The 26328-nt window shown below is 45.0% G+C and overlaps 1 long non-coding RNA gene across 3 annotated transcripts in view; it reads left to right on the top strand.

The window, feature by feature from the left end:
* Nucleotides 1–4903: 4903 nt before the first annotated feature.
* LOC140458934 (uncharacterized) overlaps nucleotides 4904–26328 on the top strand; it is a 69415-nt gene continuing 47990 nt past the window's right edge. For all 3 annotated transcript variants that reach the window (XR_011953787.1, XR_011953785.1, XR_011953786.1), the window contains exons 1-4: nucleotides 4904–5028; nucleotides 8289–8371; nucleotides 11845–11931; nucleotides 20595–20658. This is a non-coding gene — a long non-coding RNA (uncharacterized lncRNA). The remainder of the gene's footprint in view (nucleotides 5029–8288; nucleotides 8372–11844; nucleotides 11932–20594; nucleotides 20659–26328) is intronic.

Genomic DNA, 26328 nt, shown 5'->3' with positions numbered 1-26328 from the left:
TACAGTGTTGGGTAGGGATCAGTCAGGGAGGGGGAGATTGCAGTGTTGGGTAGGGATCAGTCAGGGAGGGGGAGATTGTAGTGTTGGGTAGGGATCAGTCAGGGAGGGGGTGATTACAGTGTTGGGTAGGGATCAGTCAGGGAGGGGGTGATTACAGTGTTGGGTAGGGATCAGTCAGGGAGGGGGAGATTACAGTGTTGGGTAGGGATCAGTCAGGGAGGGGGAGATTACAGTGTTGGGTAGGGATCAGTCAGGGAGGGGGAGATTGCAGTGTTGGGTTGGGATCAGTCGTGGGGGAGATTGCAGTGTTGGTTAGGGATCAGTCAGGGAGGGGGAGATTGCAGTGTTGGGTAGGGATCAGTCAGGGAGGAGGTGATTGCAGTTTGTGTAGTGATCAGTCAGGGAGGGGGAGATTGTAGTGTTGGGTAGGGATCAGTCAGGGAGAGGGAGATTGCAGTGTTGTGTAGGGATCAGTCAGGGAGGGGGAGATTGCAGTGTTGGGTAGGGATCAATCAGGGAGGGGGTGATTGCAGTGTTGGGTAGGGATCAGTCAGGGAGGGGGTGATTGCAGTGTTGGGTAGGGATCAGTCAGGGAGGGGGAGATTACAGTGTTGGGTAGGGATCAGTCAGGGAGGGGGAGATTACAGTGTTGGGTAGTGATCAGTCAGGGACGGGGAGATTACAGTGTTGGGTAGGGATCAGTCAGGGAGGGGGTGATTACAGTGTTGGTTAGGGATCAGTCAGGGAGGGGGTGATTGCAGTGTTGGGTAAGGATCAGTCAGGGAGAGGGGTGATTGCAGTTTGTGTAGTGATCAGTCAGGGAGGGGGTGATTGCAGTGTTGGGTAGGGATCAGTCAGGGAGGGGGTGAGTGCAGTGTTGGGTAGGGATCAGTCAGGGAGGGGGTGAGTGCAGTGTTGGGTAGGGATCAGTCAGGGAGGGGGAGATTGCAGTGTTGGGTAGGGATCAGTCAGGGAGGGGGAGATTGTAGTGTTGGGTAGGGATCAGTCAGGGAGGGGGTGAGTGCAGTGTTGGGTAGGGATCAGTCAGGGTGGGGGAGATTGCAGTGTTGGGGAGGGATCAGTCAGGGAGAGGGGTGATTGCAGTTTGTGTAGTGATCAGTCAGGGAGGGGGTGATTGCAGTGTTGGGTAGGGATCAGTCAGGGAGGGGGTGAGTGCAGTGTTGGGTAGGGATCAGTCAGGGAGGGGGTGAGTGCAGTGTTGGGTAGGGATCAGTCAGGGAGGGGGAGATTGCAGTGTTGGGTAGGGATCAGTCAGGGAGGGGGAGATTGTAGTGTTGGGTAGGGATCAGTCAGGGAGGGGGAGATTGCAGTTTGTGTAGTGATCAGTCAGGGAGGGGGTGAGTGCAGTGTTGTGTAGGGATAGAGGGAAATCAGGAGGGCAAAAAGGGGACATGAGATTGCTTTGGCAAATAGATTTAAGGAGAATCCAAAATGTTTTTATAAATCCATAAAGGACAAAAGGGTCCCTGGGGAGAGAATAGGGCCCCTCAATGATCAAGACAGTCTGTACGTGGAGCTGCAGGAGATGGGGGAGAAACTGAACAAGTATTTCCTGTAGAGAAGGACATGGAAGATATCGAATAGAATGATGGTTTGAGAAGTAGCATTGGGAAATAGATGATGTCATCTTGCAAAATGTCCACATTACAGAGGAGGAGGTGCTGGATGTCTTGAAATGGTTAAAGGTGGATAAATCCCCAGGACCTTATCAGGTGTAATCTCGATCTCTGTGGGAAGCTAGAGAAGTGATTGCTGGGCCTCTTACTGAGATATTTGTATCATCGATATTCACAGGTGAGATGCCAGAAGACTGGAGGTTGGGCTAACATGGTGCCACTGTTTAGGAAGGCTGGTATGGACAAGCCAGGGAACTACAGACTGGTTCGCCTGTCATCAGTCGTGGGCACGTTGAGCGACGGATACATGAGGGACAGGAATTACATGTGTTTACAGAGGCAATGTCTAATTGGGGATAGTCAGCATTGCTTTGTACGTGGGAAATCATGGCTCAAGATATTGAGTTTTTTGAAGAAGTAACAAAAGGATTGATGAGGGCAGCGCGGTGGATGAGTGATATAGACTTCAGTAAGGTGTTCGAAATGTTTCCACATGGGAGATTGGAGAGCAAGGATAGATCTCACCGAATACAGGGAAAACCAGCCATTTGGATACAGAACTGGCACGAAGGTAGAAGACAGAGGGTGGTGTGGGGGGTATTTTTTTTCAGACTGGAGACCTGTGACCAGTGGAGTGCCACAAGGATCGGTGCTGTGCCCACTACTTTCCATTAATTATATAAATGATTTGAATGTGAACACAGCAGGTATAGTTAGTAAGTTTGCAGATGACACCAAAATTGGAGGGGTAGTGGACAGTGAAGAATGTTACTTCACATTACAACGGGATGGTGAACTGATGGGCCAATGGGCTGAGGGGTGGGAGATGGACCTTCATTTAGATAAATGGGAGGGGCTGCATTTTGGGAAAGCAACTCTTCGCAGGACTGATCCACTTAATGTTAATGTCCCAGGGAGTGTTTCTGAACAAAGAGACCTTGGAGTGCAGGTTCATTGTTCCTTGAAAGGAGAATTGTGGGTCGATAGGATAGTGAAGAAGGTGTTTGGTATGGTTGCGTTTACTGATCAGTGCATTGAGTAGAGGAGTTAGGAGGTCATGTTGTAGCTATACAGGACATTGGATAAGCCAGTTTTGGAATATTGCGTGCAATTCTAGTCTCCTCCCTATCGGAATGATGTTGTGTAAATTGAAATGGTTCAGAAAAGATTTGCACAAACGCTGACAGGATTGGAGGATTTGAGCTAAAGGGAGAGGTTAAATGGGCTGGGGATGTTTTCCCGAGAATGTCTGAGGCCGAGGGATAACCCATATGGAGGTTTCTAAAGCTATGAGAGGTATGGTTAGGTTTAACAGACAAGGTCTTTTCCCTGGGGTGGGGGAGTCCAGAACTGGAGGGCCTAGGTTCAGGATGAGAGGGGAAAGATATAAAAGGAACGTAAGGGACAACGTTTTGATGTGGAGGGTGTTGCGTGTATGGAATGACCTGCCAGATGAAGTGGTGGAGACTGATACAATTACTGCATTTAAAAGGCATCTGGATGGGTATACGAACTGGAAGGGTTGAGAGGGATTTGGGCCAAGTGCTGGCAAATGTGATGAGATTATGTTCGGATATGTGGGTGGTGTGGATGAGTTGGACACCGAAGGCCTTGTTTCTGTGCTGTCCATCTCTCTGACTGTAAATGTTTTGTACTGTCCATTTCCAGCCATACACTTCACGGTTTCCCCTGTTTACCTTGGTCAGTTCTCCTCTCAAACACATGTCAATGGCTTTGGTTGTGATTGTAGGGTGTGCTTTATGGTCACTTTAAAAATCCATCATCTCACTGAATTCCACGACACTACAATTTCCCAGAGGATATCTCAGTGTGACATTACTCCTTCCCACAGCATCATCACCCAACGGTCGATCTGAGATAGTCACCTCCCTGGCCGTTTCAACAATGTCTTATTCAAAGAAACACTGACACAAACATTCAAAGAGGAGTTCGGAGAACATCCCTTTTGCCGATGTGACTGTCCCAGATTATACAAAGACTGAAGTCTCCCAGAATTATCACAGTGCCTTTGTATTACACAGGAATACATTGGAATGTGGAACAGGGTTGAGCAATGAAATGCTGTTAGGCAGCCTCTAAACTGTTCACCTGCTTGTGTTGTTGACACGTGTTACCCAGAATCTCCATTCGGACTGATTCAGCTTCATCATCTGAGGCCAAATGCTTTCTCTGTTATGCCTTTGTTACCCATTACTGTCAGGGTTACCCATCCTGCACTCCCTGAGACCCCTCAAGGAGGTGTACAATAGAATATTCATGTTCCACCTTTTGTTCACCCTGTCACCACTAAATCTCATTTATCTCTGTGCCCCAGTCTATCCTCCTTATTGTAGAGACTTTATCCAGTCCAAAAAAGAACATTACGATTGACTCTTTCCACAATTTCTTGTCACAGTCCAATTCACTGATGTACAGTTTCAGTTAAACTCTGTCTCTTCCTGTTCCTTTCTGCTTGTCTTCAGCTACATTGCCATTTCTGTTTGGATTTGGAAAGCTCCTTTCACCTGAACCCTGGCCCTGCATCCTCTCTGTCAGTTTAAAGTCCTTTCCATAAGCTTACCGACATGGTTGACCAGGACACTGCTCCCAGCAGTGTTATGTTTAATTCACTCATGGGATGTTGCTGTCTCTGGCAGGCCAGCATCGCATGCCCACCCTGAGCTGCCCTTGAGCTGAGTGCCTTGCTGGATCATTACAGAGATCAGTTTAGAGTCAACCCCATCGCTCTGGGTCTGGATCATATGTAGGCCAGACCCGCTGCCTATAACAGATTTCCATTCGGAAAGAATATTAGGCAGTTAGGTGGGTTATACTGGACACCAGCATTAACATCTGGATGAACAGTCAGGTGAGAATAGCACGAGGCCATCACCTGTCCCACTCGTAGCTAACCTGTCACTGAGTACGGATCCCCGTGCACCATGAATCACAACCCTTTCATCATGACCATTGTGTGATCCTGATACCTTCCTGCACTCTGGTGATATCACTCAGTCTCTCTCCATGTGGTATCCCTCACTGTGTGGGTCTAATTGCTGCCTCTGTCAGTGTCTCTCACTCTTGCAGCTACTCCAGATCCTGACCCAACAGCATTCTCCATTCCAGAGGGACACAGCAGCACAGGCCAGGGATGGAGACAGGGATTTTCCAGATCTCTGTGGGACTCAGTGCCATTCTCCATGTGTAACCCTCACTGCATCAGTCTAATTTCCCATTCTGTCTGTTTCTCTGTCTCCTGTAGGTCATCTGGATGTTCCTGTCTCAGCCGAATTCCTAACTCTTGTCTCGTCCATAACCACATCAAAGACGGTTGGTCAGTCAGAGAGACATGAAGAGGGAGGTCTGGAGCCTTCAGTAAATCCTGCAGTCGGTAAGATCACTCACAGTGAACAGCACAGGGAGGGGTTAGTGACCTTCTGTATTCAGACCTGGAAGACAGGACATAGACACCGAACTGGGCAAGGTAAAGCAACATTCTAGGCTTCATTCACATCATCTTGTGAGGGACCTGCTTTCACCTCTGCTGTACTGGTCCTCACTGAGACTTCTCTCTCTGACTCTCTCTCTCACCCCCTCACTCTCATTCTTTCTTTCTCACCCTCTCTTTCTCTCTCACCCCCTCACTCACTCTCCACCCAAACTCTCTCTCTCACCCGACTTCTCTCTCCCTCGCATCCCTCTCTCTCTCATCCCTCTATCACTGGATTGCCCTCTATCTCTCCCTATCAGCTTTGCCTCCTCGATATCTATCTTTCTCTCTCTCTCTCTCGCTCGCGCTCTCTCTCTCGTCCCCTTCTCGTGCGCTCTCTTGCTCTCAGACTCTCCGTCTCATTTCCTTCCCCTCCCTCCCACTCATTTGCACCTCTCTCTCTCTCTTGCCCCCCCTCTTGCCCCCCTCGGTCTCGCGCTCTCGCTCGCCCCTCTCTCACTCACTCGCCCCTCTCTCTCACCCCCTCGCCCCTCTCTCTCACCCCTCCTCACTCTCAACCCATCTCTCTCTCACCCTCTCTCTCCCTTCCCCTCTTATGCTCTCTTCCCCCTCTCTCACTCACCCCTCTCTCCCCTTTTCTCACCCCCTTGCTCTCATTCCCCCTCTCAACATTTTGTATTTCTATTATCATGCTTATAATTTCACAAAAATACTATTGAGAACTTTAGACCTCAGGCCAGAGATGTAGATATTAGGTCATTGCCAAAGCATTGCCAAAAAGCAGGTTTTGAGGGATGTCTTAAAGGTGGAAAGCAGACCTGTGAGGTTTTGGCTGCAAATTTCAGACCATGCTGCTTCAGCAAGTGTAGAAACAGCCACACAGGTGAACTAATGAATTAACAAATGGTTGGGAGTCTCGAAGAAAATGGGTTGTCCAGGTCTCAAAGTGTGTGTGGTGCAGGGAGTTAGGGACTATGACAGCCAGGAATTAAATCAAGTGTGAGAATTTTAAATTGAGGGATATTGGCCAGGTGCTGGCAGGTGAGACTAGATTGGGTTGGGGTATCTGGTCGGCATGGACGGGTTGGACCGAAGGGTCTGTTTCCATGCTGTACATCTCTATGGCTGTACGCTGTTGATTCTAATTAGGAGCCTTTTGATGAATCAACAAGCAGTGATTTAGACTTTCTTGAGATTACAGGGAGGTTGAATATGGGAAGCTGGCCCTGAGTGTGTTTGGAAAATGAAGTCTGGAGATAACACACAACGGATGAGAGTTTCAGTATATGAGCTGAGACAAGGGTGGAATCAGCTAGAATTAGTGATCTTGGAGTGGGACTGGGCTGTCACCCTCACCTCGCCTCTGGGATTCAGCTGGTAGCCAGATTGTGAATCAGGGCGGTAACACAATCGGGAGCTGAGTGGTCCTGGTGGAGCCTAAAATGAGTGTCACTCAGCTGGCTGTTGCTGAGCAGCTGCTGCTTGGTAGCCCTGTTGATGACATCTTCCATCACTTTACTGCTGATCGAGTGTGGACCGATAGAGGGAAATTGCCTGAGTTGGGTTGCCCTGTGTTTTTGTGTTGAACATCCCTGGGCAATGTTCCACATTGTTGGTCAATGCCAGTGCTGGAGTGGTACTTGGCTTGGTGGGTGGCAAGTTCTGGAGTACAAACCATCAGTATTATTGCCAGAATATTGGCAGGGCCCATAGCCTTTGCACTATTTAACCATTTCTTGATGTTATTCAAACTGAATTGAATTGGCTTAAAACTCACATCTGTGATGTTAGAAACCACTGGAGAAGGCTAAGATGGATCATCCCACTTTACACTTCTGGCTGAAGATTGCTGCAAATGCTGTCATCTTATCTGGTGAATGGGTGTGTGAGACCCCTCCATCAGTAAGGGTGGGGATATCTGTGATGCTTCCTCCAGTGAGTTGTTTAATTATCCATCACCGTTCACAACTGGGTGTGGCAGAACTGCAGAGCTCCGATCTGTTCCACTGGACGTAGGATCACTTAGCTTTACAGATTGTGCTGGAGTACAGTTCTGCTGCTGTTAATGTCCCACAGTGCCTCAGAGATACCCAGTTTGAGATCCTGCATCTCTTCAAAGTCTGTCCCAATTAGAACGGTGATAGTGTCACTCAACACAATGAAGGTTTTTCTCAACTTTAAGGCAAGACTTGTGTCTCCAAAAGGAATGTGTGATGGTCGCTCTTACCGATACTGTCATGGCCAGATGTATCTGCAGCTGGTCAATTCATAACAATGAGATCAAGTATGTTTTTCCCTCTTGTTGGTTCCCTCACCACCCGCTGCAGACTCAGTTGAGCAGCTATACCCTTTAGGACCTGACCAGCTCAGTCAGTAATTCTGTTGCAGAGCAAGTCTCGATCATGGACATTGAAATCCTGTACCCAGAGTACATTTGACATCATTTTATTGCCTCAGTGCTTCCTCCAAATGTTGTTCAACATGAAGGAGAACTGATCCATCAGCCAAGGGAGGATGGTATGTGGTAATCAGCAGGAGCCATGAAACCTACTGGTCTCCGGAGCCAATGCTGTGTACTCCCAGGACAAATCCTCCCTGTCTGTACACCACTGTGCCACCACCTCTGCCTGGTCTGTCCTGCCGGTGGGACAGGACGTATCAGAGATTTCAGGAGAAAGTGAAGACTGCAGATGCTGGAGATCAGAGTCGAGAGTGTGGTGCTGGAAAAGCACAGCAGGTCAGGCTGATGAAGGGCTTAGGCTTGAAACATCGATTCTCCTGCTCCTCGGATGCTGCCTGACCTGTTGTGCTTTTCCAGCACCACACTCTCGATATCTAGGGATGGTGATGGTGGTGTCTGGTCAATGTTTGTAAGGGATGATTCCGTGAGTATGACTATGTCAGGCTGTTCCTTGACTAGTCTGTGAGAGCTCTCCACATTTTGGCACCAAAAACCTTATGTTCGTGAGTAGGATGTTGCACCATCGAGAGGGCTGATTCTGTGGTTGTAATTTCTGGTGCCTTGTTAGTTGCCAACTGGTCCATCCAGTTTCATTCCGGTGTTGAGACTTTGCAGTGATTATTTCAGTGAGTAGCTGGCTGGGCCGCTGTCAGGTTGGCAGGATTTGTTTCGCCATTGACAATGGTTTCATGGAGATCAGCAGATTCCTAATACATTCTTTTTTTTTTCTTGAATTCAGATTCCACCGTCTGCCAAGATGGGATTCGAACCAGGACTTCAGTCGTTTGTTTTAATATTCTGGATAAAACCGAAATACATCAGGTTTGATCACTCATTTTAAATATCACTAACCCTGGTTTTGTTTCTTTGTAAAACACTGTCCATCATCCTGTCTCCTCCATCCTCCCCTCCAACAACGAGTGAGGAGCACATGGAGTTTCTCTGTCACTAAGACTGAGATAATCCGATCTGCTGTTTCTCTCCCTCCTACTAGCCCACTGAGCCAAACTGCCTCACGTGGTGTTCCTGGTTTTTGTCCTAAACCTACATCTTTCTCCAGTGTCTTGTCAAGCCTTATCAGAGCTCACCTTGACCCTTTACCCTAATCTCACTAAACTCCCTTTCCAACTCTCTTTCCTCCGCTGCCGCCTCATCACTCCCCTTCGCCAATTCATAGATATTGTTCCTTGTTCTGTCTGTTGGTCTTTTCTGGTTATGTCCTTCTCTCCCATTCTGTGAAAAACTGATATTTGACCTCACTGTTGTTGGAAAATCCTGCTCCATCTCCATTCTCCCTTTCCTTTCTGAATTCCTTGCATTTGGTGTCCCTCAACGATCTATCTTTGGTCTCTCCTGTATCTCACGTACATAGTGCCGGGAAGTGATATCATCCAAAAACAGTGTTAGGTTTGACATGTACACTGACGATGCCCAGCTCGCCCTCCCCATCATCCCTCTCCATTACTCCACTGTTACTCAGTTATCAAACTGCTTATCACATTCCACTACTCAATTAGCTGCAATTTCCTCCAATGAAACATTGTCATGGTTAAACCCATTGCCTTACCTTTACCTTTCTGCTGAGCCCCTCCCTCCCACTGGGAACTCTGAGGCAGAACGACACTCTTCACAATATTGCTGTTATATCTGACCCCAAGATGACCTTCTGATCAGACATCCACACAATCGCAACACCAGGAAATCCAATCTCTTCAACGTTGCTTCTCTCCACCTCACCCCAGCTCCATTGCTACTGAAAACCCGTACCTGCGTCTGTGTCGCCTTAAACTTGAATCCAAAACAGAACCCTTGATTTAGTGACTCAGAATCTGGTTTCAGACCCCCCTCTCAGTATTTACCCTCAGACACATTCCCTCTGTATTTATCCTGCCAAACCCCTTAAGAATCCCATCTGTCTCACTGAGATCACCTCTCTTTCTCCAAAATCCAGTGAGTAGAGTCCCAACCTTTTCAGCCTTTATTTAAAAGATAATCCCTCCAAACCAGGGATCATCTCATTGAATCTTCCCTGAAATGCCTCCAATAAAGTGACACATTTCCTTATCTGAACGGACCAAAACTGCTCTCATTCCTGCAGATATGGTGGTCTCACCAGCACTTCCACACATTACTCTCAGGTAGAGACTCCAAACTCTAATACTGAAAAACTTTGAAACAAAACATTCAATTCCCCTTCCTGATTCCCTGGTGTAACTGTGTGGTAGCTTTCTGTGTTTACTGAACAATTACCCCGGTCCCTTTGTGGTGCAGCTTTCTACAGTTTCCACCATTTAAATAGTACTTTGTTCTTTATTAACTCCTCCAAAATGAGCAACTTCCCATTTTCCCAAGTTACACCCCATCTGGCAACTTATTGCCCCCTTCTCCTGTGCATCTCTCTCTTTTTTCATAATCCTCTTAGACCTTTCCGGTTATGCCTTTTCTAGGAGATATCCCCCTTTCCCATTCTTCCAAACATTTACTGGGAACACTGGGCAGTGGGAAGGCAGTGGAAAGCAGGCAGAGTTGCTATCTTTCTAGGGATACGCTTTGGAGTGTTTGGGAGGATCTTCCTACCCATTGGTCAGGATGGAGACAACTTGCCCATCGTTAGGCATTAGCCTTTCACACCCATGTCTTATTGATGAGGCAGAGCGGCAGCACGGAATGAAAGAAAAGAAAGTAATTCTTGTTCCCCATATCTCACTGACGCTTGGATCATTTTCTCCAATGTGTCAAAGATTAGGGGGTTAGATAGGGTTGACAGTGAGAACCTTTTTCCACGTATGGAGTCAGCGATTACAAGGGGGCATAGCTTTAAATTAAGGGGGGGTAGATATAGGACTGATGTTAGGGGTAGGTTCTTCACTCAGCGAGTCGTAAGTTCATGGAATGCCCTGCTAGTAGCAGTAGTGGACTCTCCCTCTTTATGGGTATTTAAGCGGGCATTGGATAGGTATATGGAGGATAGTGGGTTAGTGTAGGTTAGGTGGGCTTTGATCGGTGCAACATCGAGGGCCGAAGGGCCTGTACTGCGCTGTATTCTTCTATGTTCTATGTTCTAACTGCTGTGTTCAGTCACATGAGCTCTCCAGTTGGAATCTCCTAGAAACCCACAGATGTCCCTCTGAGTTGACTGTTGATGCCCTCAAGGGTAATATGTACAGTAATCCTGGGCCACGAGGAGGGGATGGTGTGGGTTTCTAACTTGAACTGAGAGTGACAGATTTTATAAACTTGTATTACAGGATATTACAGGTGGACATTCAGATGGTAATCTCAGTAAATATTCTTCTAAACTCTGATTGAATTACTCAGTATATCAGGATCTGGATATTCACATTGTGTGTGTGAGTATTGTGTTCCAGATCAATCCCATTTGCTGCTTAAAAATTCTCCTTTGAATCATCGCATTCTCTCAAAAGGTTTCCCCAAACCTTCAGTGAGTCATGTAATCCTTTTATGATGACCTGATGTCTGTAAGGTTTATTATTCGAATGTGTAATTTTTGTATAAGGATTTCTCAGAGAGGGAGCAGAATATTCTTAAAGGGGAGAATAACCATTTTGAGGGGAGGCTATTGTTTATTGGTATCAATGACATGGGAATAGAAGAGTTCACATTATTGGATCATTGGAATCTCTTGTGGGGTAGAATTGACCTCCATCAGAAGGATGGATTGTACTGGCACTGGAAGGGAACAGTTGCTAGTGCTATTCAGGAGGCATTAAACCAGTGAAGGAATGTGGGTAAACCCAGAGAGAGAGTGAGGGAAGAGCTCAGTCTGACACTGGTACAGTTCAGATGTCAAACAGTCAAGGCAGACAAGGGCAAGGCACAGAATGAGCAGTTACACTGCATTTATTTCAATGCAGGAGGCCCGATAGGTCGGGCAGAGGAGCTCAGGGTATGGTTTTGAACATCGCACTGGGGTATTATAGCAATTACAGAGGCATGACTTAATGATGGATAGGACCAGCAGCTTAATGTTCCAGTGTATAGATGCAATAGCAAAGATAGAAAGGGGGCAACAGAGCAGGGGGAGAGGTATTTTTGATTAGGGATAGCATTACAACTCGGCTTCAAGAGGGTATTCCTGGGAGTACATCCAGGCAGGTTATACAGGTGGAACTGAGAAATAAGAAAGGGATGATCTCCTTATTGGGATGGTAATGTTGACCCCCTTCCCCAATAGTTAGCAGGGAGTTGAGAAGCAAATTTATTAAGAGATCACTTATCTGTAAGAACAGTATAGTTGTGTACAAGACTTGACCTTCTTTGTTATTCATTCACAGGATGAGGGTGTCACTGGCTGGGCCCAAAGGGCAGTAAAGAGTCCACTACATTGCTGTGGGTCTGGAGTCACATGTAGGCCAGACCAGGTAAGGATGGCAGATTCCTTCCCTGAAGGATATTAGCGAATCTGATGGGGTTTTTCTTTGCAATAATCAACAATGGATTCATGGTCTTTAATAGATTCTTAATTCCAAATTTTTATTGAATTCACAGTCCACTGTCTGCCATGACGGGATCCAAACCCTGGGCCCCAGAACGTTATCAGGGTATCTGGATTATCCATCTAGTGATAATCTCACTCGGCCATTTGGCAGGGTGAGTGACTGAGGTATCCGTGGGGCAGCACATCAGCACCAAAGATCCCATGGTCTCTGCGGAAGATAGAAAGGGCTGGGGAGGGAGATATATCCCTGGTGGTGGGGTCTGACTGTAGGTAGCGGACATAGCAGAGGTTAATGGAGATTAGTGGGTGGCAGGTGAGGACCGGGGGATTATATTCTTATTGTGGTTGGAGGGGTGGGGGGAAGGCGGAGGTACAAGAAGTGGAGGATATGCGTTGGAGTGCATTGTTGATCAAGTGGGAGGGAAATGCGGTCTTTGAAAGAGGAAACCTTTCTAGGATGTCCTGGAGTGGAATTGCTTCTTCTGGGAGCAGATATGGCAGAGGCAGCGGAATTGGGAGTACAGAATCACGTTTTTACAGGAATATACTCGAGGGTAATCAGGAGAACAAAAAGGGGACTTGAAATATCTCTAGGAAATAGTTTAAGGAGAATCCAAAGAGATTCTACAAATATATTAAGGATAAAATAATAACCAGATAGAGAATAGGACCCCTTAAAGATCAACAAGGCCATCTATGAACAACAGGAGGTGGGAGAAATACTATGCTCTTCTATTCTGGAGAGTTTGGAGAAATAAATAGTGATAATTTGAAAAGTGTCTATATTACAGAGGAGGAAGTACTGAAAGTCTTAAACAGTAGCAAGGTGGATAAATCCCTGGGACCTGATCAGGTGTATCCCAGAAATTTGTGGAAAGCTAGGAAGGTGATGGCAGTGCCCCTCCCTGAGGTATTTATATCATTGTTTGTGACAGGTGAGGTGCTGGAAGATGGGTGCCATTATTTAAAAAAGGTGGTAAGGAAAGGCCAGGGAACAAGAGAACAGTCAACCTAACGTCAGTGGTAGGTAAGTTGTTGGAAGGGATTCTGAGGAACAGGATTTACATGTATTTGGAAAGACGAGGATTGATTAGGGATAGTCAACATGGCTTTGTGTGTGGGAAATTCTCTCTCTCTAACTTGATTGAGTTTTTTTGAAGATGTGACAAAGATGATTGATGAAGGCAGACTGTGGGCGTTGTCTTTATGGACACTGAACGATGTTCCACAGAGCAGACTGGTTAGCAAGGTTAGATAACATGAAATGTTGGGAGAACGAGTCATTTTGGTACAAAACTGGCTTGTAGGTAGGAGGCAGAGGGTGGTGATGGAGGCTTGCTTTGCGGACTGGAGGCCTGTGAGCAGCATTGTCCTGCTGGAATGGATATTGGGTCCTTAAATAAATGACTTGGATGTGAATATATGAGATATGGTCAGTGGGTATACAGGAGACACCAAAATTGGAGGTGTAGTGGACAATGAAGAAGGTTAGTTCAGAATGCAACAGGCTCTTGACCAGATGGGCCATTGGAGTGAGGAATGGCAGACTGGGTTCAATTTAGATAAATGTAAGCTGTTGGATTTTGGAAAGGCAAATCAGAGCAGGACTTGTACACTTAATGGTAAAGTCCTTGGGAATGTTGCTGAACATAGAGACTATGGAGTTCAGGTTCATTGTTCCTTGAAAGTAGAGTCGCAGGTAGGCAGACTAGTGAAGGTGGTGTTTGGTATGCTTATATTTATTGGTCAATGCATTGACTACAGAAGCTGGGACATCAAATTGTGGCTGGACAGGACATTGATTAAGCCATTTCAGGAATTATGTTTTAAGTTCGAAATTCCCTGTTCTGGAAAGGATGTTGTGAATCTTGAAAGAGTTCAGACAAGATTTACAAAGACTTTGCTAGGGTTGGAGGATGTGGGCTACAGGGAGAGGGTGAATAGGCTAGGGGTAATTTCCCTGGAGAGTCAAAGACTGAGAGGTGACTTCATGGAGATTTATAAAATCATAAGGGGCATGGATAAGGTGAACAGCCAGGGTCCTTTCCCCCAGTTATGTGGGTTCAAAACAAGATCACATGGACTAAAGTTGAGAGGGCAAGGATTTAAAATGGATCTAAGGGGCAAAGTTTTCAAGCTGTGTGTGGTGTATGTGTGGAATGAGCTGCCAGATGAAGTAGTGGAGGCTGATACAATTACAACATTTGAAAGGCATCCGATTGGGTACGTGAATAGGAGGAGTTTCCAATGATACGGACCAATAGCTGGCAAATGGGGCTCCGTTTATTGAGGATTCCTCATTGTCATGGACAAATTGGACCAAAGGTTTGTTTCTGTGCTGTACATCTCTATGACACTAATAAATGAAAATAAGATATGTTCCTCTTTTGTGGAGAGCCAGTAGAAGCACAGATAATTGTCCTTGGAGCTGAGAAGGTTAAGCAGTGATTTTGACCAGGTGCAAATTTGTTTCTAGGATATCTAATCTGCAGAGAGAGGGGAATTGTTAACAATGTCACAATTTTAGTAACTATTTTCAGGTAATTGGCAAATAATGTGAATATGTGAACATTATTTTATTCAGAAAGTTCTGAGTATCTGGAAAAGTCTGAATGGCAGCTGGACACAGACTCAGCAGTTATTCATAAACAGATTTGGAATTTTGCTTTTTAAGGGAAGATTTGGGGGCTATGGGCAAATGGGAAGGGAATTGGGACAGATTTGCAGCATCTCCAGAGGGAGAGGGTACATCCCAAATGGGCTGAATAGCCCCAGCCCCTGTGCTCTGTGATATTGCCCCATTGACTGTGAATGTTGAAGCTCATCCCAGGGCAGAGAGAGGGAGGATCCCACCACCCACCTCGCAATGGGCCTCGATGATTGATGTCAGCGCAGGCCAATAGGGGGCAGAGAGCAGTACTGGAGGACCAGGTTGTACCAGTTTGTCCTCCAAACAATCTGAGTGAATGAGGACATCCTCAAGGCTGGAACTAAAGAAAGGCACATATCACAGAGATCTGAGAAACTGGAGGACATGAGATAGGGAGCGTTCTGTGGCTGGTGAGGAATTATATAAATAAGGAAGAGTTGTGAGGCTAGATGAAGTGACAGTGATTGGGAGAGTTGAGGATGGAGGAATTTAGAGTTAGTGAGGATTAGACTCCTAATGTTATACAGCAAGGAAACAGGCCCTGTGGTCCACCCAGTCCATGCCGACCATAATTCCAAACTGAACTAATTGTACCTGCCTCTGATTGGTCCACATCCATCCAAATATTTCCTATTTACGTACTTATCTGAATGTCTTTTAAATATTGTAATTGTATTCACAGCTACCACTTCCTCTGGAAGTTCATTCCACGTGTGTAATTTTTTTTTTAAAAGCCCTAATGTCTTTCCCCTCAAATCTTTCTCATTTCTTCTCAAAATGAATGCACCCGAGTTTTGAATCCCCCTCTCTCCTGGCTATTCACCTTATCTACACTCTTTCTGATTTTGTAAACCTCTAATAAGGTCACCCCTCAACCTCGTGCACGCCAGTGAAAAAAATTCCCAGCCTATCCAGCCTCTCCTTAGAACACAATCCCTCCATTCATGGCAACATGCTGGTAAATCTCTTCTGAACCTGCTCCAATTTAATAACATCCTTCCTATAACAGCATGACCAGAAATGGACAGAGTATTCCAGAAGTGGCCTGCCCAACGTCCTGTACATCCTCAACATATAGTCCCAACTCCTGGACTCAAAGGTCTGAACGATGAAGGTAAGTGTGCTAAGCACCTTCTTAACCACCCTGTCTACATGTAACACACACTTCAAAGATCTGAAGCCCTCGGTCTCTTTGGTTCCATATCACTACTCAAGGCCCTACTTTTATTGAGTGTAAGTCCTACCCTCGTTTGTTTTGTCAGGATGTTATATTTTTTATTTATTCCAATCCAAAAAATTTTTGAGTATAAAGGCAGTAGGAGTATAATTAAGAGGGAAATCAGGAGGCAAAAAAGGGGTGTGAGATAGCTTTGGCAAATAGGGTTAAGGATAATCCAAAGGGCTTTTGTAAATACATGAGGAACAAAAGGCTAACTAGGGAGAAAATAGAGACCCTCAAAGATCAGCAAGGCAGCCATTGTGTGGAGCTGCAGGCGAAGGGCGAGATAGGAAACAAGTATTTTGCATTAGTGTTTACTGTGAAGAAGTACATGGGAGATATAGAATGTGGGGAAATAAATGGTGACATCTTGAAAAATGTCCATAGTACAGAGGAGGAGGAGGAGGTGCTCAATGAGTGGCTAAGGAGCTGGTGCAGGGGAAAAGGATTCACGTTTTTTGGATCATTGTGATCTCCTCTGGAGTAGAGTTGACCTGCATAAGAAGGATGGATTGTACCTGAATTGGAAGGTGTCTAACATCGAGGCAGGGAGACTTCCTGGTGATACTCGGGAGGCATTAAACCAGTGAGGGAGTGGGTGTAAACCCAAGAAGATAGTGAGAATAGAGGTATGTCTGAGGCTGGTACAGTTCAGAAGTCAAATAGTCAAGGCAGGCAAGGGCAAGGCACAGAATGAAGTCGGACTGAGCAGTTGCACTGCATTTACTTCAATAGAAGAAGCCTGACAGGGAAGGCAGATGAGCTCAGGGTGTGGTTTTGAACATGGCACTGGGATATTATAGCAATTACAGAGGCATCACTCAGGGATGGATAGGACTGGCAGCTTAATGTTCCAGGGTATAGATGCTATAGGAAAAATAGAAAGGGGGAGAAGGAAGGAGGGGGAGTGGCATTTTTGATTCGGGACAGCATTATGTTTTTGCTTAGGGAAGATATTCCTGGGAGTACGCCAGTGAAGTTATTTAGGTGGAACTGGGAAATAAGAAAGGGATGATCACCTTATTGGGATTTTCTGCAAGGATTTCGTCCGGGTGCTCTGGTTTCCTCCCACAGTCCAAAGATGTACAGGTTGGGTGGATTATCCAGGTTGAATTACCCACAGTGTTCAGGGATGTGTAGGTTGGGTGGATTGTCCAGGCTGAATTGCCCACAGTGTTCAGGGATGTGTAGGTTGGCTGGCCCTGGGAAATGCAATGTTACAGGGGGAGGTTAGGAGGCTCTCCAGGTCAGTATCAATGTGATGGGCTGAATGACCTGCTTCCACACTGTTGGGAGTCTCTAATAATTCTACTAGTTTTAAAATAGATACAGAAAACAATACACCAGATCTAAAAGTTAAGGTTCTGAATTGGACAAAGGCCAATTTTGATGGCACAAGGCAAGAACTTTCATCTGGCCCCTTAAGCCTGCTCTACCATTCAATAAGATCAGGGCTGATCTTTTCATGGCCTCAACTCCACATTCCTGCTCTCTCCCCATAACCCTTAATTCTTTTCCTGTTCACAAATCTACATTTTGCCTTAAAGGCATTCAAGTTGAGAATGTCAAATGCTGCACTCGGCAGGGAATTCCACAGATTCACAACCCTTTAGCTGAAGAAGCTCCTCCTGAACTCCGTCCTAAATCTGCTCTCCCTTATTTTGAGGTAATGCTCTGTAGTTTGACCCGCCCCCAGTGGAAATAGCCTCCCTGCTTCTGTCTTATCTACTCCCTTCATAATTTTATTGTTTCCTCTCCAACCTCCCATTCTTCTAAATTACAATGATTATAGAACCAGTTTTCTCAATCTCTCCACATACACCAACCCTCAACTCCCAACTCAAACTAGTGAACCTCCTCTGTACTCCTTCCAGTGTTAGTACATCCTTCCTGAAGTAAGGAGACCAAACCAGTACACAGTACTCCAGGTGTGGCCTCCCCAACACCCTGTACAGCTGCAGCATAACCATCCCTCTAGCAATGAAGGACAATATTCCCTTCACTGCCATAATTACCTGCTGCACCTGCAAACCAACTTCCTGTGATTCATGCACAAGGACACCCAGCTCCCTCTGCACAGCAGCATGCTGCACGTTTTCACCATTTCATCATCAGTTAGCTGTTAGTCCAGCCAAAATGGATGACCTCACATATCCCAACATTGAACTCCATCTGCCAGATCCTTACCCACTCACTTAACCGATCTGTATCCCTGTGCAGACTGACAGTGGCCTCTGCAGACATTGCTCTACCTCATCTTTGTATCAAATATGAACTCTGACACCGTACACTTGGTCCTCAACTCCAAAACATTTGTGTAAATTGCAAACAGTTGTAGTGCCAACATTAATCCAAACACCCGTTTATTCCCATTCTTTATTTTTTGTTGGTTAACCAATCCAGTATCAATGATAATACATTACCCACAATGCCATGCATTTTTACCTTATTCAGCCGCCTTTTGTGTGGCAACTTGTTGAATACCTTCTGGAAATCCATGTACACCACATCCACCGAGTCCGCCTTGTCCAACGCACTCGTCGTATCCTCAAATAATTCCAGTAAATGCGTTAAACGTGACCTGCCTTTCATGAATCAATGCTGTGTCTGCTCAATGAGACAATTTCTACCCAGATATCTCACCACTACTTCCTTGAGAGATTCAAGCATTTTCCCCACTACAGAAGTTAAGCTAACGGGTCCTTTTTGAAAAATAGTGGCACCATATTTGCAGCTTCCAGTCTGTCAAAACCATCCCAGAATCCAACAAATGGTAGTGAATTATCACGAGGTCTATTTGTTATCTCTTTCCCCCCCCCCCTCCCCTCACCCACCTCTTTTAGTCCCTGCGATGCATTCCATCAGAGCCTGGATACCCATCTACCTTCAGGCTGTTATCTTTCCCAACATTACCTCTTTACTGAGAATGATTGTTTCTCTGTCCTCATCTGCCATTGCCTCCATAGGCCTGCGACAATGAGAGTACACAGATAGTATGTTCCTGTTAAGGCCAAGGCTGGTAGGTGTAAAGAATGCTGCCTGACGAAAGATATTGTGGGCCTGGTCAAGAAAATGAAGGAGGCATATGGCAGGTACAGAGAGCTATATTTGTGTGAATCCCTAGAGGAGTATAGGGGCAGTAGGAGTATACTCGAGGTAAACCAGGAGGGCAAAAAGGGGACATGAGATAGCTTCAGGAAATAGGTTTAAGGAGAATCCAGAGTGATTGTACAAATACACTAAGGACAAACGAGTAACCAGGCAGAGAATAGGTACCCACAAAAATCATCAAGGTTGTCTGTGGAACCGCAGGAGGTGAGAGCGATTCTGTATGAGCGGAGAGGTTTTACAAACAAAATGTGCACGTCGGAAAACACAAATTTGAACGTCCCAGTCTCGTGTTTTCAGTAAACGGGGAATTGCCTCAGTGTGGCAGCAGGCATGAGTGTGTGCCGCCATCTTTATTCGGGGCAAGAATTCTCTGGACACATGTGGAGCCACCAGCTTTGTAGGGGGCAAGGTGCAGCCAGGCGCATGTGCAGCCTTTCTCTGGTACAGAGTCATTGGGCAGGATTTACACAGAGCACATTCAAACTCTGAGAAATGGATGTCTATTTCTGGATTTGTTTCGTCATTCATTTAAATAATTTGGTATCGTAAATGAGTTTACAGGTCATACAAAATTGGAGGGGTGTGGATAATGAAGAAGGTTACCTCAGATTACAATAAGATATTGATCAGATGGGGTTTAATTTAGGTAAATGTGATGTGCTGCATTTTGGAAAAGCAAATCAGGGCAGGACTTGTACACTGAATGGCAAGGCCCTGAAGACGTTTGCGCAACAAAGAGAGCTTGGACGGCAGGTTCATAGTCCTTGCAAGTCAAGTTGCAGGCAGATAGGATGATGAAGGTGTTCAGTATGTTTTCCTTTATTGGTTTGAGCATTGAGTATCGGATGTGGGAGGTCATGTTACTGTACAGGACATTCGTTAGGCCACTTTTGGAATAGTGTGTGCAGTTCTGGCCTGCCTCCTATCAGAAGGGTGCTGTGAAACATGAAAGGTTTCAAAAAAGACTTACAAGGATGTTGTTAGGGTTGGAGGATTTGAGTTGTAGGGTGAGCCATAAAAGTCAAAGATGCTCCGGTGTTAGAATCATGAAAGTGTTGGCCCCTTAACAGCGCATCAATGAATATTCATGGGCTATGCATATATCTACATGAACACAGGCCACTCACAATATGAACACCTATCTCCCTCTCTCTGCCTATGTTCCTTGTCTATGTGCCCTTTCCTGCTTCCCTTGTAACATTGTGGGTCTGATTACCCTCCCTGTACTGCAGCTATTCCCCTGTGTTTCTGTGTTTGCCTCAGCTCTCATGGCCCAATTCAGAGTGTGGTTAGAATTATCTCCCACTGGGAGTCCCATGTTTATAATTACAGTTAAATAGGGTCCCATGTCATCTTTTAAATGCATCAAACCGATTTCATCATCACATGTTGTGGTTTGGTAATCCCCCGTGGTCCGTACATACATCAGGCTTCCTCTCTGTATGATCCTCGATATTACCCTTGATTCCCTGAGACACCAAGGTTATTTCAGCCCATTCAGCCTGTCCCCTCCCCAGTGTGTCCCTGTAATATCTGTAAATTCCTGGAGCCACTGATCGGCTGTGCATTGGGGGAACCAACTCTCACCCTCACCCTCTCATTGCAGGGACAGATTCTGCTGTACACGTCAGGGCATCTTGGCTCGAGGGAGGGTCCGTACATCATCTTTGGTGAGACTGTGTACCTCTACTAATTCATCCATATTGTCCCAATAAGGCCCATTATTACCATTTCTCTATCAGGCTGGGTGTTCATTCACCAACATCTGTTATTCAGTGGGTAAACGGTTCAGGTTTCGTTTCTGTCAGTTCCCCTTGTTGCTCCCTACTGTCTGTCCAAGTTTGAGCTTTGATGCCCAGTGGAGCCATAGACAGGGCCTTCTGGGCCTTACAGGGTGGTGGGTGATCCCACCCATTGCCGTCCCTCTGTCCATTCGTGTGCACTTTGTCATCATCCTCACTGCCTTCTGAGGAGAGCGGGGCACTAGGTACCTCCCCCCACTGTTACTACCACCTGGCCCTTGGCTTTAAGGCCTCACGTCTGAGAGCCACCACCTTCACTTGTTCCTGTTTCCCATAATAATTCAACACATCCTGTCATTCCTGGAATAAAACAGAGCAAAATGTGAATTTGGTTTTACTTGAAATAATTTGACATTCACTTTGACATATCTATAGAGGTGAGAATTGTACTGTGATTATTTAAGTGAATTTAACGTGATCATACAATGAAAATAACTCTGATAATCAACGACAATGAATGAACTGAATAATATGTGATTATTTGTACCACTTCTTGCATTGAAAATTCAATTTTATTTTAATGCTTGTCACCCATATCACCGTGGGCATTGTTATTAGGGAATAAAGTAATGGAAGGATATCAGAGAAAATAAATAGACTTTAATTTTAGCTTCACTGCAATAATGAACCAAAACAATATTTGGAAATATGGTTAAACTACATAACAAAGTTTCCAGTGTCATTATTGACATGAAAACTATTTTAGTTTGCAAGTTGTGTTGCTCTAAAAATAATTGGAAATGAATTGTGATTATGAATTGACCATTTAAAATATATTTTGAAGAGAATAGTCAGATATATAGTTTTGGAGGCAACTTAGGAAAGGAAATAAATATGTATACATTGGTATTAATAGTTTTAAAATGTTTGGAAGTTGACTAGAATTATTTGATTGAGAGAGGCTGCATGATTATAAAGACTAACTCACCTTTTTCATCGCATTGTTGGTTTCACTAGAATCTGTTGTGGTCTAAGCTCTTGTTGTGTGCAATGGACTGTCACTAACAGCTTAATTAACCGTCGAGTCCCTGATCAGGTTTCCTTTGTCTGTAAGTCAGTCTGTAAGTGAGCAACACACCTCCTTTTCTGAGGGGAAACAGAGATTCTTTTCAAAGGAAATAAGTGGCAGTTCTCACTGAGAATGGTTACAACCACACACCATAAACAGGGAAGGGTTTTTCTGAAGAATTTCATTGTCTATCTATAAATCTAATGGTATCTGTGTTTGTCAGTTTATGGAGGATTCCGCCCCTTTGTTCTGAGCTGTTTTTATACAAGCAGTTGGTTCATTCTGTCTTTGCCAAGAATGTTGTTTACTTTCCCCTTTTACTGTGATTCTGCAGGTTAGAATATTCTGAGAGTCAGTAATATTCAATAACTGAACGTTGAATGATTTTGACTCTAACAGAGCAGTGGCATCTCTCCCTACCTTCCCACTCTCTGTGGGTTAATTTTAAGCCTGGCCTGCCTGTTTAATATCTGAGGTCATGAGGTGTTGGAAAGATCAATGTGACTAACTCCATCAGCCATATATCGGTGGGATATAGTGGAATATTGTGGGATCCCTGAGGTAACTGGATCCAGGAGTACTGTTTTCCTCAGCCAGTAAATGCCAGCCTATTCTGGGATTCCAGGTCCACAGGTATGGACCAGAACCCATTCACAACATCAAGGACTTAGACTATATCCTGTTGTGATTTCAATCCATTAAATACAGTGGTGTGGTTCGCTAATGTAGGATACTCTTTAGTGGCGGATTCACTGAGGGACGTATACTCAATAGTGAGGTGGGATGAGCTGTCCGGCTTCTGTGAGTTAGTCTGGGATACTGCTGGTCTGACTATTCACTGCTTTTGTCAATCTGATACTGTCACAATTACTGCCTCCTCAGCTTTAATGGGATCCGGTTTGTGTGGGGAGTGAGAGGGCCCTTGATCTTTACAGGATCTACAAATAATAACCCACATTCCTGTTTGAGTTACCCAAACTGCTGCTTGGGTCCTAGCTCTAACTCCCCAGATTCCCTGACTGTTCCAGTCTCCCTGCAAGGTAACTACTCTGGAGATGTCGACTCTCCTTTGCTTCCTGTCCCAGGCCTGTTCAGGTTGTTCCCATATTATAGTTTGTGTCTCTACATCAATAGTTGGTCCTAACTGTTCGAAATGGACAACTCCCAGAGTGGTCCCTTCCTCAGTTTCCCACAGCCCACATCTGAATATATTTTGCCATATGCATGATCTGCGTCGGGAGAAGTTTATTTCATCCAGCTTCCTTGATTCCTTCTTCGACTGCTCTCATTTTAGTAATTGAGGTGGTAAGGGACAAATCCATATCAGTCATTGATATAGATGCTCCTGTATTAATATTTGTTCTGCTGGTTCGCAAACACAGCATCAAAGAATATTCATGTGCCTACGTGAACACATGCACACACACAATGTGAACATCTATCTCCCTCTCTCTGCCTACATTCCTTGGCTATGTGCCCTTTCCTTCTTCACTTGTAACATTGCCAGTCTGGTTACCCTCCCTGTACTGCAGCTATTCCCCTGTGTTTCTGAGTTTGCCTCAGCTCTCATGGTCCAATTCAGAAAGTGGTTAGAATGATCTTCCACTGGGAGTCCCATGTTTATAATCACAGTTAAATAGGGTCCCAGTTTAAAAACAAAAAAAATGATATCATCATCACAGATTGGGGTTTGGTAATCCCCCGTGGTCCTTACACACCTCAGGCTTCCTCTCTGTATGATCCTCGATATTACCCTTGGTTCCCTGAGACACCAAGGTTATTTTAGCCCATTCAGCCTGTCCCCTCCCCAGTGTGTCCCTGTAATATCTGTAAATTCCTGGAGACACTGATCGGCTGTGCACTGGGGGGGACCAGCTCACACCCTCACCCTCTCATTGCAGGGACAGGTTCTGATGTACACGTCAGGGTATCTTGGCCTGAGAGATTTTGGCCTGACACCATCATCGGTGAGACTGTACCTCAACTAATTCATCCATATTGTCCCAATAAGGCCCATTATTACCATTTCTCTATCAGGCTGGGTGTTAACTCACCAACATCTGTCATTCAGCGGGTGAACTGTTCATGTTTGGTTTCTGACAGTTCCCTTTGTTGCTCCCTACTGTCTGTCCACGTTGAGCTTTGATGCCCAGTGGTGCCATGGACATAGCCTTCTGGGCCTTACAGGGTGGTGGGTGATCCCACCCATTGCCGTCCCTCTGTCCATTCGTGTGCACTTTGTCATCATCCTCTCTGCCTTCTGAGGAGAGCGGGGCACTAGGTACCTCCCCCCACTGTTACTACCACCTGGCCCTTTGGCTTTAAGGCCTCACGTCTGAGAGCCACCACCTTCACTTATTCCTGTTTCCCATAATAATTCAACACATCCTGTTATTCCTGGAATAAAACAGAGCAAAACGTGAATTTATTTTTACTTGAAATAAGAATAATTTGGCATTCATTCGACATATCTATAAAGGTGAGAATTGTACTGTGATTATTTAAGTAAATTTAACTTGATCATACAGTGAAAATAACTGATAATCAACGACAATGAATGAACTAAATAATATGTGATTATTTGTACAAGTTCTTGCAATGAAAATTCAATTTTATTTAATGTTTGTCACCCATTGCACCATGGGCATTGTTATTAGGGAATAAAGTAATGAAAGGATATCAGAGAAAATAAATACAGTTTAATTTTAGCTTCACTGCAATAATGAACCAAAACAATATTTGGAAATATGGTTAAACTACAGATCAAATTTTCTAGTGTCATTATTGACGTGAAAACAATTTTAGTTTGCAATTTGTTCTGCTCTAAGAATAATTGGAAATGAATTGTGATTATGAATTGACCATTTAAAATATATTTTGAAGAGAATTATCAGATATATTTTTGGAGGAAATTAGGAAAGTAAATAAATATGTACACATTGTATTAATAGTTTTAAAATGTTTGGAAGTTGACTGGGATTATTTGATTGAGAGAGACTGCATGATTATAAAGACTAATTCACCTTTTTCATCACATTGTTGGTTTCATTAGAATCTGTTGTGGTCTAAGCTCTTGTTGTGTGCAATGGACTGTCACTAACAGCTTAATTAACCGTCGAGTCCCTGATCAGGTTTCCTTTGTCTGTAAGTCAGTCTGTAAGTGAGCAACACACCTGCTTTTCTGAGGGGAAACAGAGACTCTTTTCAAAGGAAATAAGTGGCAGTTCTCACTGAGAATGGTTACTACCACACACCATAAACAGGGAAGTGTTTTTCGAAAGAATTCCAATCACTATCTATAAATCTAATGGTATCTGTGTTTGTCAGTTTGTAGAGGATTCCGCCCCTTTGTTCTGAGCTGTTTTTATACAAGCAGTTGGTTCATTCTGCCTTTGCCAAGAATGTTGTTTACTTTCCCCTTTTACTGTGATTCTGCAGGTTAGAATATTCTGAGAGTCAGTAATGTTCAATAACTGAACATTGAAATGTTTAGACTCGAACAGAACAGTGGCCTTGTTTTCAGCTCATTATTCACTTTCCATTTCCTGGTTGTGTTGAATGTTACAGAAACAGGCTCTGAGCAATGTTTCCATTCCCTTGTGTTGGAGTCACTGACAGCCATCTGGTCAGTCAGTTTCAGGCTGATGGATCAGTTTCTCTGTCCTATTAGATGGTGGTCACTTGCTCAGTTTCCGATGGCTCACCTCAGTGTCAGTCCATCAGCTGCTGAAACCCTGCATCCAGCATTTGTTCCCTCTCACCGTGACTACTCCAATACAGTCCCAGCTTGTCTCCCACATTCACCTCCACATACTCATGATCACCTCAGATTCTACTGTCTGTGTCCTTGTAGCAAGTTGTGTAAAACACCTACTTCAGTTTTAACCTGATCTATATTATGTTTAGAAAGATCATTTCAAAATTTGGTTCACTGCTTCGTCAGGACCTTCCTGAAGCAGGGCTCATGCCCGAAACGTCGATTCTCCTGCTCCTTTGATGCTGCCTGACCTGCTGCGCTTTTCTAGCAACACATTTTCAGTTGTAATTGTATTAACCAGTTTATTACAAGTTACTGACAAAATATTTTAAGAGGAGCTGCTATTGGTGATGGAAATGCTGCTGGATGGTATAATAGAGGGCTGGAGGAGAAAGTGAGGACTGCAGATGCTGGAGATCAGAGCTGAAAATGTGTTGCTGGAAAAGCGCAGCAGGTCAGGCAGCATCCAAGGAACAGGAGAATCGACGTTTCGGGCATGAGCCCTTCTTCAGGAATGAGGAACGTGTGTCCAGCAGGCTAAGATAAAAGGTAGGGAGGAGGGACTTGGGGGAGGGGCATTGGGAATGCGATAGGTGGAGGGAGGTCAAGGTGAGGGTGATAGGATTCGAATGGAGTGGGGGCGGAGAGGTCAGGAAGAAGATTGTAGGTTAGGAAGGTGGTGCTGAGTTCGAGGGATTTGATTGAGACAAGGTAGGTGGAGGAGAAATGAGGAAACTGGAGAAATCTGAGTTCATCCCTTGTGGTTGGAGGG

The sequence above is a fragment of the Chiloscyllium punctatum genome, chromosome 34, assembly GCF_047496795.1.
Source record: "Chiloscyllium punctatum isolate Juve2018m chromosome 34, sChiPun1.3, whole genome shotgun sequence".
Classification (NCBI taxonomy): domain Eukaryota; kingdom Metazoa; phylum Chordata; class Chondrichthyes; order Orectolobiformes; family Hemiscylliidae; genus Chiloscyllium; species Chiloscyllium punctatum.
This window is presented reverse-complemented; position numbering and strand designations above follow the sequence as displayed.